An 11,926-nucleotide genomic window follows, 5' to 3' on the forward strand; every position below is an offset into this window, starting at 1 on the left:
GTGAACTGGAAGGTTGTTCTCAGTGCTCTGTTATAGAATTCAAATGTCATAAATTCATAAAAGGACACTCAGCAAACAACTGAATATTCAGTGGCATTCTCTCTATTTAGGGCTTTCCATTTCAAATCCTTATCAAGGCAAAATGCAGTCTTTTCCAGCTAAGCCCAAAATTCATGGTGAGTAGGAGAAAGACAAATGTTTAGAAGGTCAATAAACCAATGCTACAGCTGTACAATTAATTTTTAGGAACAATTCAAGAAAATTATACCTTACCTTTCTTGCACCAAGTTATCTTCTTGCTCAAAGAGATAAAAAAGACACTATAAGGATATGGAAAGAGGGGACAAATTTTTATGAAATAACTATTAAATATTTTAAAAATGGTAAAGGAAATATCTCAGAAACCTGTATATATCAATTCTTTGAAGAAGCAATTTGTTTATAAATTTTCTGTTCCTTTCAGGACTATAAAGTGCACTAAACTGGACAAGGCATTTATGAACCCTTATATTTCTTTTACAGCATTCATAATGTTAACAAGAAAAAATAATGAAACACACATTTTCCCAGTCTAACAGAACTCTTTTTCTTTTCCCTTTTCCTTGTCTAGATCTGCATGCTGGATTATTGCTTTACATTGTGCCATTTTTAAAAGACATTAATTCAATTCAGAATGTGACTTTTACCCCAAAGCATTTATTTCTTTTGGTCTTTCTCTTTCTCCCTTTCATTATCCTTCTATCTCTTTCTTTTCCTTCAATAATATGTGGAGCACTGCATAATCAAATACAAATCCACTTCAGATGAATAATGATAGATAGACCTTTACAAGAGACTGTGAGCTCTTATATAGCTAAGGCAGACCACTTCTATGTCATCCTCCCTTTTGTGAGCTAATTTTCAGAGAAAATGTCCAACAGAGTGACACAGCCACACAAACACCACCTCTCCCCAGTGCTTTCACTGAAGATTTGTCTGTCCAGTAGTGTTTGTGTGTAGAGTATCACCAAGAGGGATTTCTAGGGTATAACGAGGGTGTAGCCAAAATGTTCTTTCAATTCAAAACTTGACTTCAGTGCTTTCTTTTCTTTTCATTGATCCTTTTTTTTGTGTGTCTTTTGAATATATTGAAAAATGTAGAGGTATTTGTGAAGTGTCAAAAAGACATGCACTTATTTTTGTGTACATAGCATAGCTTCTTCTGTTTGGATGAACAATATATCCTCTCTGAAAATGCAGTGTATCAAATCAGGGTCAAGAGTAAAGAACAAAAGTGGTAAATAAAAAAAAAAAAAATCAAGCAGCAAATTTGTTTAACAGTGTTTCAAAAGAAGACTAATCTATTGGTGAGAAAGTTCAAAGAGATATGAACATTAAAAAATCCTAAAATTACTGGGAAGGTGTGAATGAATTTTTGTCACAGAAAAAGCCTGAAATAATACAGTGATTTGAAATCAGTACCAATGTGCTAAAAGAAAGGTGAATATGAACTGATAACTTTTACTGAAGCTGTCCTTTCTATATGTTGTCTGTGACTAAGCAGATTTTTGGGAAATACAAAAAAAAAATAATATTGAAGCTATGTAATTTTGCTACTGATAAGTCAAAGAGACATCATATTTATGATAATGTAGCACTCAAAAAGGGCCTCATATTTCCAGGAAACAGGTTATGATTTCAGAGTTAGCTGTGATTTAACAGAAGTGTAGTACTACTGGTGAGACCTGAGTCAATATGAGATGGATATTTCTGAAATTACAGATCTTCAAAAACCATATGGCATCTCAATTTTGCTCATTACTACCTCAGTTTCTAAATATGTTGTGTAGTTTTCTTTTGAAATAGAGGAGACCAAACAGACTTATGAAGGAATATCTAGAAAGGGAAAAGTTTATTATAGAGTAATTTTATTATTTTGGGAATTCCAAGTTCTATACCACAATATTGTGAGAGAACTGGAGCAAGTCTCATCTGTGGTATGTTTCAGTGTCTCTGGCTGCAAAATTAACAAGGTACCTCGGTGATGAGGGCAATATACACACAGGTGTGTCTTTTCAGATAAGAAGAAACTTTGTGGAGTAATGAATAACACAGAGCAATTAAGATATAGTTTTATCTTTTAGCTATATGTTGTACCATAAAAGAAAGTAGAATACATTGCACATTAAATTATTTTCCTGCAGGATATAATTATTCATTATTTGTACTGAGTCTTGAGGTATTGTTTGGCTGAAGACAATGAGTATATTTAGACCAATACAGATTGAGAAAATTACCAGAAACAGGGGAAATTGCTTTTTTAAAGTCTATAAAATATCTGAAATTCAATAAATTCTTTTCGTGAACAAATTACCAAGTATTAATGGCTTGCTCTTAGCTTGCAGTAATTCATATACATTTATAAGTGTGAGGATAAAAGAAACATTGTCACTGGCTGTTAAAAATATAGAAGATACACAAGATTTATCAGGAAGTGTTAAACAATATTCTTCTATCTTGAAATATGTAATCAGAGAGAAACCTCATTGAATGAGATGATTGCATATTAGATTATGTGTCATAGTTTTATATTCTTTTCTAAATAACTGGTCTTGACATCTGCCAGAACAAGTTAATAAGGGCTACAATGGCAATTCCTCTATAGACACAGCCCAGGAGAGAAACCAAAGGAGTGGTTTGATTCACCCAGGTCATGAACTCCAAACGACAACCTGTCATTGTTTTTGTGATAGATGAAGTTGCTAAACCACTATCCATCACATTTAAAAAGTCATGACAGACTGGTGAACTTCTCAGTGACTGGCAAAGAAAATATAACCCCCAATTTTAAAAAGGTAAAAAGGGAACATCCAGGGAAATACAGGCTAGTCAGTCTCACCTCTGTTCCTTGCAAGATCATGGAGAAGATCCTCCTGGAAACTATGTTAAAGCACATGGAAAAGTGACAGGTGATTGTTGACAACAACATGGCTTCACTAAGGGCAAACGATGCCTGGCAATCTTGATGGACTTTTACAGCAGGGTTAGAGCATTGGTGGATAATAGACTTGTGCACAGCATTTGGCACTGTCCCCACTGTCCCACTGTCCCACTGTCCTGTATGACATCCTTGTCTTTAAACTGGAGAGGTGTGGATAAGGAATTGGCTGAGTGGTCACACTGAGAGTGTTGTGGTCAGTGGCTCAATGTCCAGGCAGAGAGCATCTCCCTCACGGGTCAGTGTTGGGACCAGTGTTATTTAACACCTTTGTCAGGGATATAGACAGTGGGATTGAGTGCACTTTCAGCTGGTTTGTAGAGATGGGATGCCATCCACAGGGACATTGACAGGTGAGAGAGCTGAGCCCGTACAAACCTCACGAAGTTCAACTCAGGCAAGGTCCTGCACCTGGGTCAGGGCAAGCTCGAACTTGGACAGAGGCTGGTCAGTGAGTGGACTGAAAGCAACACTGCAGAAAGGACTTGGGGATGTTGGTAGATAAAAACCTAAAAATGAAACGGAAATGTGCACAATATGCACTTGCAGCCCAGGAAGCCAGTTCTGTTCTGGACTGCATCAGAAGTGTGGCAAGAAGTTTGAGAGAGGTGATTCTTCCCCTCTCCCCAGCTCTTGTGTGATCCCCGTGGAATAATTCATCCAGTTCTGTGGATTCCCCCTGAGAAGGACATGGATCTGTCCAAGCAAGTCCAGAGGAGGCTGAGGAGGATGATTGGAGGGATGGAGCACCTCTCCTTTGAGAACTGGCTGAGAGAGCTGGGGCTGAAGAAGAGAAGGCTCTGGAGACACTTTCTAGCAGCCTTCCAGTACCTAAAGGGGGCCTACTGGAAGGATCCAGAGGGGCTTTTTTTCAGGTATTGTTAAGGGTAATGATTTTAAACTGGAAAAGTGTAGGTTTAAATTAGATATTAGGAAGAAATTCTTTGATTGTGGTCAAGCACTGAGAGAGGTTGCCCAGGGTAGTGGATGGCCCACACCTTGATGTGTTTGAGTTCAGGTTGGATGGAGATTTGAGCAACCTGGCATTGTGGAAGGTGTCCCTGCCCATGGCAAGTGGGTTAAAACTAGATGATCTTCAAAACTCCCTTCCAAACCAAACTGTCCTATGATGCTCTAATTAAACTAATTAAATTCATTTCTTAAGAAATTAAACAACCTGTAAAATAGGCAAAAAAGTTGTTTTATTCTCCTTGGAAAATTCATATATCAGAGACATAACAGATAACTAGAAATATTATTCATAAGAATCTTATATGAACCTAATTTACCTGGGTTTGGACTGTGGATTGGAATTTGGCAATGAGATTGTGAGAATCTAATTAGTTTGTGGTTTCTTAGTTTATGCTTCATGCATCTGAACAAGGTCTCAGGGGAGGTATTAAATTGATTAGGGTTTTGGAAATAGGAAAAATAAAATCTTAATACTAAAAAATTAACAAAATTACAAGCAGACAATCCTGTTCAAATATATTATTGGGTTATCTTCTTTTCAAATGATAAATGATACTCTTCTATTTGTCTAATAGACAAAACTCTTCTATTTGTCTTTCTTTACTTGCATTGCAGGGTAAGGTCTAGAATTGAGAAAAAATATATGAAGCAAACAAAAACTAAGAAAACTATAGAAACTTTAGAACCCTTGAAATTGATAACTGGAAATGTGTTATGTCTGAATACCTACAGATTACTCAGAAGATGAAAGAAATTAGTTTTAAAATGATGTGAGATTTTAGCATTTTACCACTGCAGCTAGATTGATACTGGGGGGAGACGAAAGCTGTGGCATAAGTAAAAGCTGCAGTTTCAATCTGAGCACTCCCAGAAGTTATCTGTTAATGAAAAATAAGGTCTGTACCTCACCTGATGTGAAGGAAAGGAAGTTTTATAGAATCTGAAAAAATAATAAATAGAAACACACACTGGAAACATATTTTTCTCACCATTAATAGAAGAAAGATTACTGTTTCTGCAAGTTAATTCAAGTTACTAATGGTTAGTAAATTTCTAGTAGTCTCTCTTTTTGGAAAAAAAAATTAAAAACTGCTATTGTCTATGTTTTTACTTTTTATTATGCACAGATGTGGATTTTTCTGATTGGAAAGAAGAGATGCACATGGAACAAATAAGTGGACCATTGAATAATAATTTGTGCACTGTTAGTCTCTTGATATTCACTTTAAAATCCATTCCAAATAAAAGTAAATATTCTGCTCTGGTCTGCTCTGCTATTAGTAATCAGCCAACTCAATAATTTTTGTGCAAACCTTCTTAAAACGGTAATAGTAATAGAATTGATACATAATGACTGAAATTTTGTAGAAAGCTTTTACTTCCCCTTGTGAATGATATAAAATTTCTATTTAACTGTGCTGTCACCTTAAAAATCTGCAAATTTTCACATTTTTAAAATACAATGAGTGCCTTACAAATATATTGGTCCAACTTTTATAAACTGAGGTGGTTAAAAGCTTATGCTACTAAATACCCATGGTGCAGAGATTAATGGTGGTTGAAGATAAGAACCTATAGGCTTCTAGTGAAAAGTCTCAATGATTTTTTTTGTCTCCAATGATACTAAAATCTTTTCTAAAATATTGACACATCAAGAAAATTTTAAAAGTATTCAACACTTGAGGATGAGGGATAAGCAAAAAGGAAGTTTCCAGAGAGTTCTCTCTGCCTCTCTTTCTCTCTCTCTCTCTCATTTATGCAGAAATAAGTTTATAATTTTCTAAATCAAGGAAAACTATGTGAGACTTTGCAGGAGATCTATCCATCCACTTTAAATATTTTAGACTCCTTTTATGGTTTTGGTTGTGTACTTGGTTGAGCGTTTCTTTCTGTGCTGTTGGTATAAAGTCTGTTTTCTCCTTATGTTTTTGTCCTAAATAAATAATTTAAGCAATATTCATTGTTCCATGTTATGACTCTAAGTCAAGAATGCTTCAGTGAAAACCAGTGTGTTGCATTTCAGAGTAGAAGAACTGCACAATGTCATTTCAAACTAGATTTTCTAGTTAGAGTTGTTAATGCCTGAAGGTTGTTGGAGGGATGGGAGGTCGTTCTGAATACTGTCACAGGTAGAAATTTCAAGTGCTCTGTAAAATTAGAACTGCTCTATAATTTTTTTTTTCAGGTCAGGAGAAAAATGAATTTTTTAAATTTGTTTCACATTAGAAGGAACATTCAGTGTTCCATAGGACTTTGGTTTATTAGAGAGAGAACATTAGTGCAAATTCCATATTCCTTGTCATTCTTAGAAAATGATTTTTCTTTAACTATACGTGAAACAAATGAAGGCCCAAAGCATGAAGGTTCTTAGACCACTGCTGAAAGTGAAAGTTGGAATTATCATTCCACAAAAGAGGTTGTGCTAAAATCCTAAAATGTTCCCTCCTTCAAAATCTTAAAATTAATAGTTTCCTTTTGTATAAAATCTAATTCTACTTTCAAGAAAAGTGTCAGAAAACCTTCACTTACCTTAAGTAGTAAAACTTTTAGAGTAGCTATTCTGAATATTAGAGTAAAATAGCATTGAACTGAAGTATCTAAAACTCAACAGTTGACATATTGTAGTCCCTCTTTCTTAATAAACCCAAGCAAATGCATAAAGTACCAAACTACCTCAGCTCAATATTAAAGTTTATTTGGAGAAATAGAAATGGATCATTTTTTTTACTGATTTCTGAAACAAGGCAATGGTCTCAATCTTAGAGAATGGGTCTCAGTCCCCCTACCCTGTAGGGACTCAAAACTCACCAGGAATTTCTGCAGTTACTGTGGGAACACCTTTTAGCCATAACTCCTGTTTTTCACATAGGAGCACACAGGAACCCTCGTCTTGGTCAAAACTTTTCCTTTTGTAACTATATCAACAGTACTGAGACGTGCTTCTGCCACATAAGCATTTGATATAATTTAATCACTGGGAATTTCTTTGGTATATCTCTTGAGACTACTTTTCTGCAATCTAAGTGCTTAATTCTCCTATGGCTTCTCTTCAGCCTATCAGCCTAAACTGTCAGAGAGACCATACGCCTTAGCTCTGCCTGCAGTCTCCATTAGCTTCAGTGAAAAAAGCGTTAGGCCAATGCTTAGTGGCTTTGAAAATCTCTTTTGAAGGGAATTTCATTCCACCTGATACATCCAGCTTTATGACAAAGGAGCAGCTTCAAACACTGTATTTAGCCTTTCTCAGTTGTACATATGACCACTGAAACAACAAGAAGCATGAAACATTTATTATACTTTGATGTAGAGAAAGCATTTGACTCAACTGAATGGTCCTACAATTTTTTTCTTACTTTAAAAAGTTCTGTTGTGGAGTGAATAAGATTAAATGGCTAAAGCTGCTGTATATTTGAAAGTATGCTTTGGATCAGCTATACTTTTTATAACAAAACTAGTAACCCTGCTTTGCTTCAGCTGCTATAGAATCTGTCAGAACAGAAGAGCCAAATGGCCTCAGTTTGCTGCAATCCTGAACCTCTGACCTTTTGCAAATGCACCTAAGTGGTCAGGAAAATATGTTAACTGATGTAAAATGCAAATCTGCAAAATCCTCTTAATGTCTTCTTTTCTCCTAAATTAAACAGGTTTTGTAGGTAGGAGATATTAATAGCAATATTGTAGACTGTACTACCTGGGGTTTCTTTGCAAAAACTGTCATGAGAGAGCAAATTCGGCCACTACTAGTTTTTGTAATGCTCCCCTAAGCCTTTGCTTACCTAAAAAGAGAGGCAGAGAAAAGAATTTTCAGAATTTTTTCTGATTTGGAGGGAGTGGTATAGAATATGGAGGATGAAAAGAAGTGATAAACATGAGGAGAAAAGGGAAAGCGCAGGAAGGTCAACCAAAAGAAAAAAAAATAATAAAATTTTATACAGCCTGAATATCACTGTCATATAAGATTGAAATGATACAGAAAGTAAGGTGCTTATGCTAGCAGAGCTAAAGAAGCAATTAGCAAAAATCAAGTGTCTTGCAGGAAAAAAAACCTTCTAGCTTCTTGGTAAAATCATGGTGACTGAAATGTCTTTGTGTGCTATTGAGAAGTAGGTTTTTTTTCAAATTTGTGGGCAAAAATTTTGGTTACTGCTACTGTAATTTGCTGTTCTAACACCATGTAATGGCCAGGGTAGAGGGCCATTAATCTTGTTCACTGGAAAAAAAATATTTTTCCTGGTGGCTATATGAGTCATTATTTTTTCTTTTTTACAGCATTAATGGTAATATTTTTTGCTGAAGGAGTTGGCAGCAACTTTTGCCATATAAGAATAAAACAAAGTTATATAAAAAAACCCTCTTGAAAGAAACAATCTCCTCATGAGTTAAAACTGCAATTTATTTAAAATTTAATGAAATGTTTTTTTAATGTATTTGTTGTATTTTGTCACAGCAGCAAGGGTATACATAATTTATATCTTGTTTATAAGCCTAACAAATGTGTTTTCCAGAGATAAGGGGTCTGTTTCTAATACCAGTTATTCTTTGCATAGTAGAACTTTCCTAAAAGGTTTATGAACATTACTTATGATTATTTGTTGATGCTGCTGCTTTTTTAAATTGTAACCCCTGCTTTGCATGCCAGAAATCCTGACACTTATTCCCTTCACTTGATGATCAGCAAAGATCAGCTTCCCTTCAGATCAGCGGGGAATTGAGCATCCTGACCCTGGCCTGTAGATGTACAATTCTGTTAAGTAAGAAACTCTGATGCTTTATTACTGTTTACAGAAATTAGATATTAAGACCCTGGGTACAAGATAGCTGTCACTGAATTTACTCTGACATTTTTAGCTCCTGAACCCTGTAGTTTGCAATTTAATCTAACATATTGCAAATCTAGATGCCAGAAGGCTTTTATCAAGTTGAACTTTGTGGTCCATTTCAGCTATATTTTCTACAAGGCTGATTTCTCCTTAAGCATTGCAGCAAAGTGCCATATTTTAAGAAAAAAACAGCACTACGAACTGAGCTCTTGAAAATACACATACTAGTGCTCATTGTCACAATTAAACAATCATGGATGAAATCTTAGCCCCACTGAATTCAGCAGCAAGAACACTCATGGTTGCAAGAGAAGTTGGGATTTCACTCAGTAGAATGGAAGCATTATTAAAAACTCTGCTTGAAGTTCACTCTCAGCCTCTTACAGGAAGAAACAAGTTGCAGATTATTATAGTGTTATCATCCTTTTTTCTGTGATTCTCCAGTCAGCAGAGAAATAACACTCAGTGGTGGCAAAATAGGTTTTAGAATTATCACTCAGGGAGATGAATGCAGGGCTGGTGTACTTCACTCCTAGATCTACTTCTGCTGCCAGCTGAACTGTCAGCTCTCACAGGCACAACAGTCTGCATTTCTCTCTGCAGTGTTTTCTTCACCTTGATAGATTATTAAGCATAGATTTTTCTTCCAAATGAGAGGTTGTATTGTGGTACATAGACAGGATCTGATTTACCACACTGCTGGGAGCTAAGTTGAAGTGACCCCAGCTTGCAAGACATCCTCTTGTCAGTCTGCAAAATGAAGTCTCTAAAGAACCAAGTGGCCTTGAGAACAGATATGATGTCTGTGTCTCTCTTATCTTTCAGGTTTCTGTGTACAGAGCTGGGTTAGTGATCTGCCTCCTAGTCCCTGATGATTATAAACAAGCCTCTGTGTATGCCTCCAGGTGATTTTTCCTTGAAGAGATCTGATACCATTTTAACAAGTTATGCTTTGTGGCTGAGAGTGGGGTACTGGATTTAGATGCAGAAGGGGAGAGAAAATTTGTTTTTTCCTTTTCAGTCACTGAGGTCCTTTGTGAACTTGAGCAAATTAATTCACCCCAATAATTTCTCCAACATGTGGAAAGGGAATATTTCTTTATATAAATAACTGCTAGTTCTTAGGTTACCTCAGGTAGACCTGTGACAGAACATGTTCTGCCTGAAACACTGAGGTGTATAGGAGAAGTGACAGATCTTGGAGACAGCAGTAACAGGAGATGTAGAGGTAGCAGCTCTTGTCCTTGTCACCAACTCTGCAAACAACCTTGAAAAAGTAGCACATTCTTTTTGTGTGGAAGTTTCCAGGGGCATTCCTCTCTCAAACAATGGTTTTCTGAGATCAAATTAATTAGCTTTTGTTAGGCATTCATCTACTTGAGATTGAAAGTAGTTTTCTCTTTCATGAAGAAGAGGTACTTCATGGGAGAATCTGGCCTGTGAGGTAGGTGCAGTACAAGTGAGAAGCAGGGCAAGGGTTCTCTTGTCATCAGCAGTCTTTTACAGATTTATCCAAAGTATTCTAAAGTTAATTCAGAAGTTATAGGTTGAAATTAACTGCCCCAGTAAATATAACCTCTCTTTCTGAAAAACACAGCTTTTTTTTAAAAGTAATCATGAGTTGGTGAAACTCTGATTTACATCAGTGATTTGCAGAAATTTAGTTTAAAAAATGGGAATTATGGAAAATATTTATGGAAAATAAAGGCATATTTCCAATGGAAAGCAAATTAGAAAGTTGGAGAGGATTTTTTTACAAGGACAAGTAGTGACAGGGCAAGAGACAATGGCTTCAAACTGAAAGAGTGTAGGTTTAGATTAGATGCTATGAAAAAAATTATTTACTGTGAATATAGTGAGGCCCTGGAACAGGTTTCCCAGAGAAGCTGTGAATGTGCCATCCCTGGCAGTGTTCAAGGCCAGGGTGGGATGGGGGTCTGAGCAATGTGGTCTAGTGAAAGGTGTCCATGCCCATGGCAGGGAGGTTGAAACTAGAGGATATTTCAGGGCCCTTCCAACCCAACCAAATTAAGAATAAATAGAGATACAATGAAAATTCAAGGAAATAATGGGAACATATAAATAATACATCTCATAGATTAACTACAGACCTAATATTAACAAGATGTAATTATGTTTTTGAGTCATTACCAAAATTTGTAGTGTGTTAGTTATTTCATGTAAGATAACAAAATAATGTTGCAAACCTGTACATGTACAATGAAAATGTACATGTTTTTGATTTTTTGTAGACAGCAAGAATCAAAAAACAGCAGCAGAAATTTATTTTGTTTAAAATTTCAAATGGCTTTAATCTATTCAGGCCACTGTTTCACAAGCTTGGTTTATCTGTCTCCAACACTCACTGACTGTCAACTGTTTTTGTCTTCGGCTGTTTTTCTCAGTATTGTAAAATTGAATTTCAGTTAATTACCCACCTAGGGTCTTACTATTAACATATATTATTATTAGAGTGCTAGGAAACCCACTGTCCAAGCCTGCACAGGATCTGGTTGTCTGCACTGTGGTCTGCTGGTGGATGATGCAATATGAAAAAGCCTGGATCCCATGAGCTGTGTTTTCCATGAGTAATTCTTGTAGGCTGCTCTAATTCAAAGCACAGGGCAGTTCTCAGATAAAGCTTGCCTCCAGGCCAGGGATGGATGGTATATTGGCATGTGTGTTTGTTTAAGGTATTCAGCCTCCATGAGCCAGTGATCCTACTCCAGCATGCTCCAGCCCATGAGTGACACACATCTGAATATGTGGTGGTGTATTAGCATTGTTTATGATGGATAAATTTGGACTTGAGAATGGATCTGGACAGCTGTTTAAATGGAGATTTAAACTAACCTTGTCCTGTTACCAATCCCATTGCTTGGATGCTTGTGCTGCTGCAGTGAAGTTGTTTGTGCAGGGAGGCTGTTTGCCAGCAGAAGGGGACTGGTGCCAGGTTACCTTGTTCTCTGGGAGCTGGTCAGGGCTGCGGTGTCTGCAGCCTGCCCTCCCTGCCCAGCCAGCCTGGGCACACGTGGCTGCTGGGCAGGGCTGTGTGCCTGGTGCCAGCTGTCTCCAGGCAGCCCTGGTGACCCTGCCACATCCTCCTTTTTGCCAGTTATCACCGCAAGAAGAGGCAAGTAGGTATCTACCTACTCCC

The sequence above is a fragment of the Agelaius tricolor genome, unplaced genomic scaffold, assembly GCF_023055355.1.
Source record: "Agelaius tricolor isolate 1412-34295 unplaced genomic scaffold, bAgeTri1.0.p SCAF_8, whole genome shotgun sequence".
Taxonomy (NCBI): domain Eukaryota; kingdom Metazoa; phylum Chordata; class Aves; order Passeriformes; family Icteridae; genus Agelaius; species Agelaius tricolor.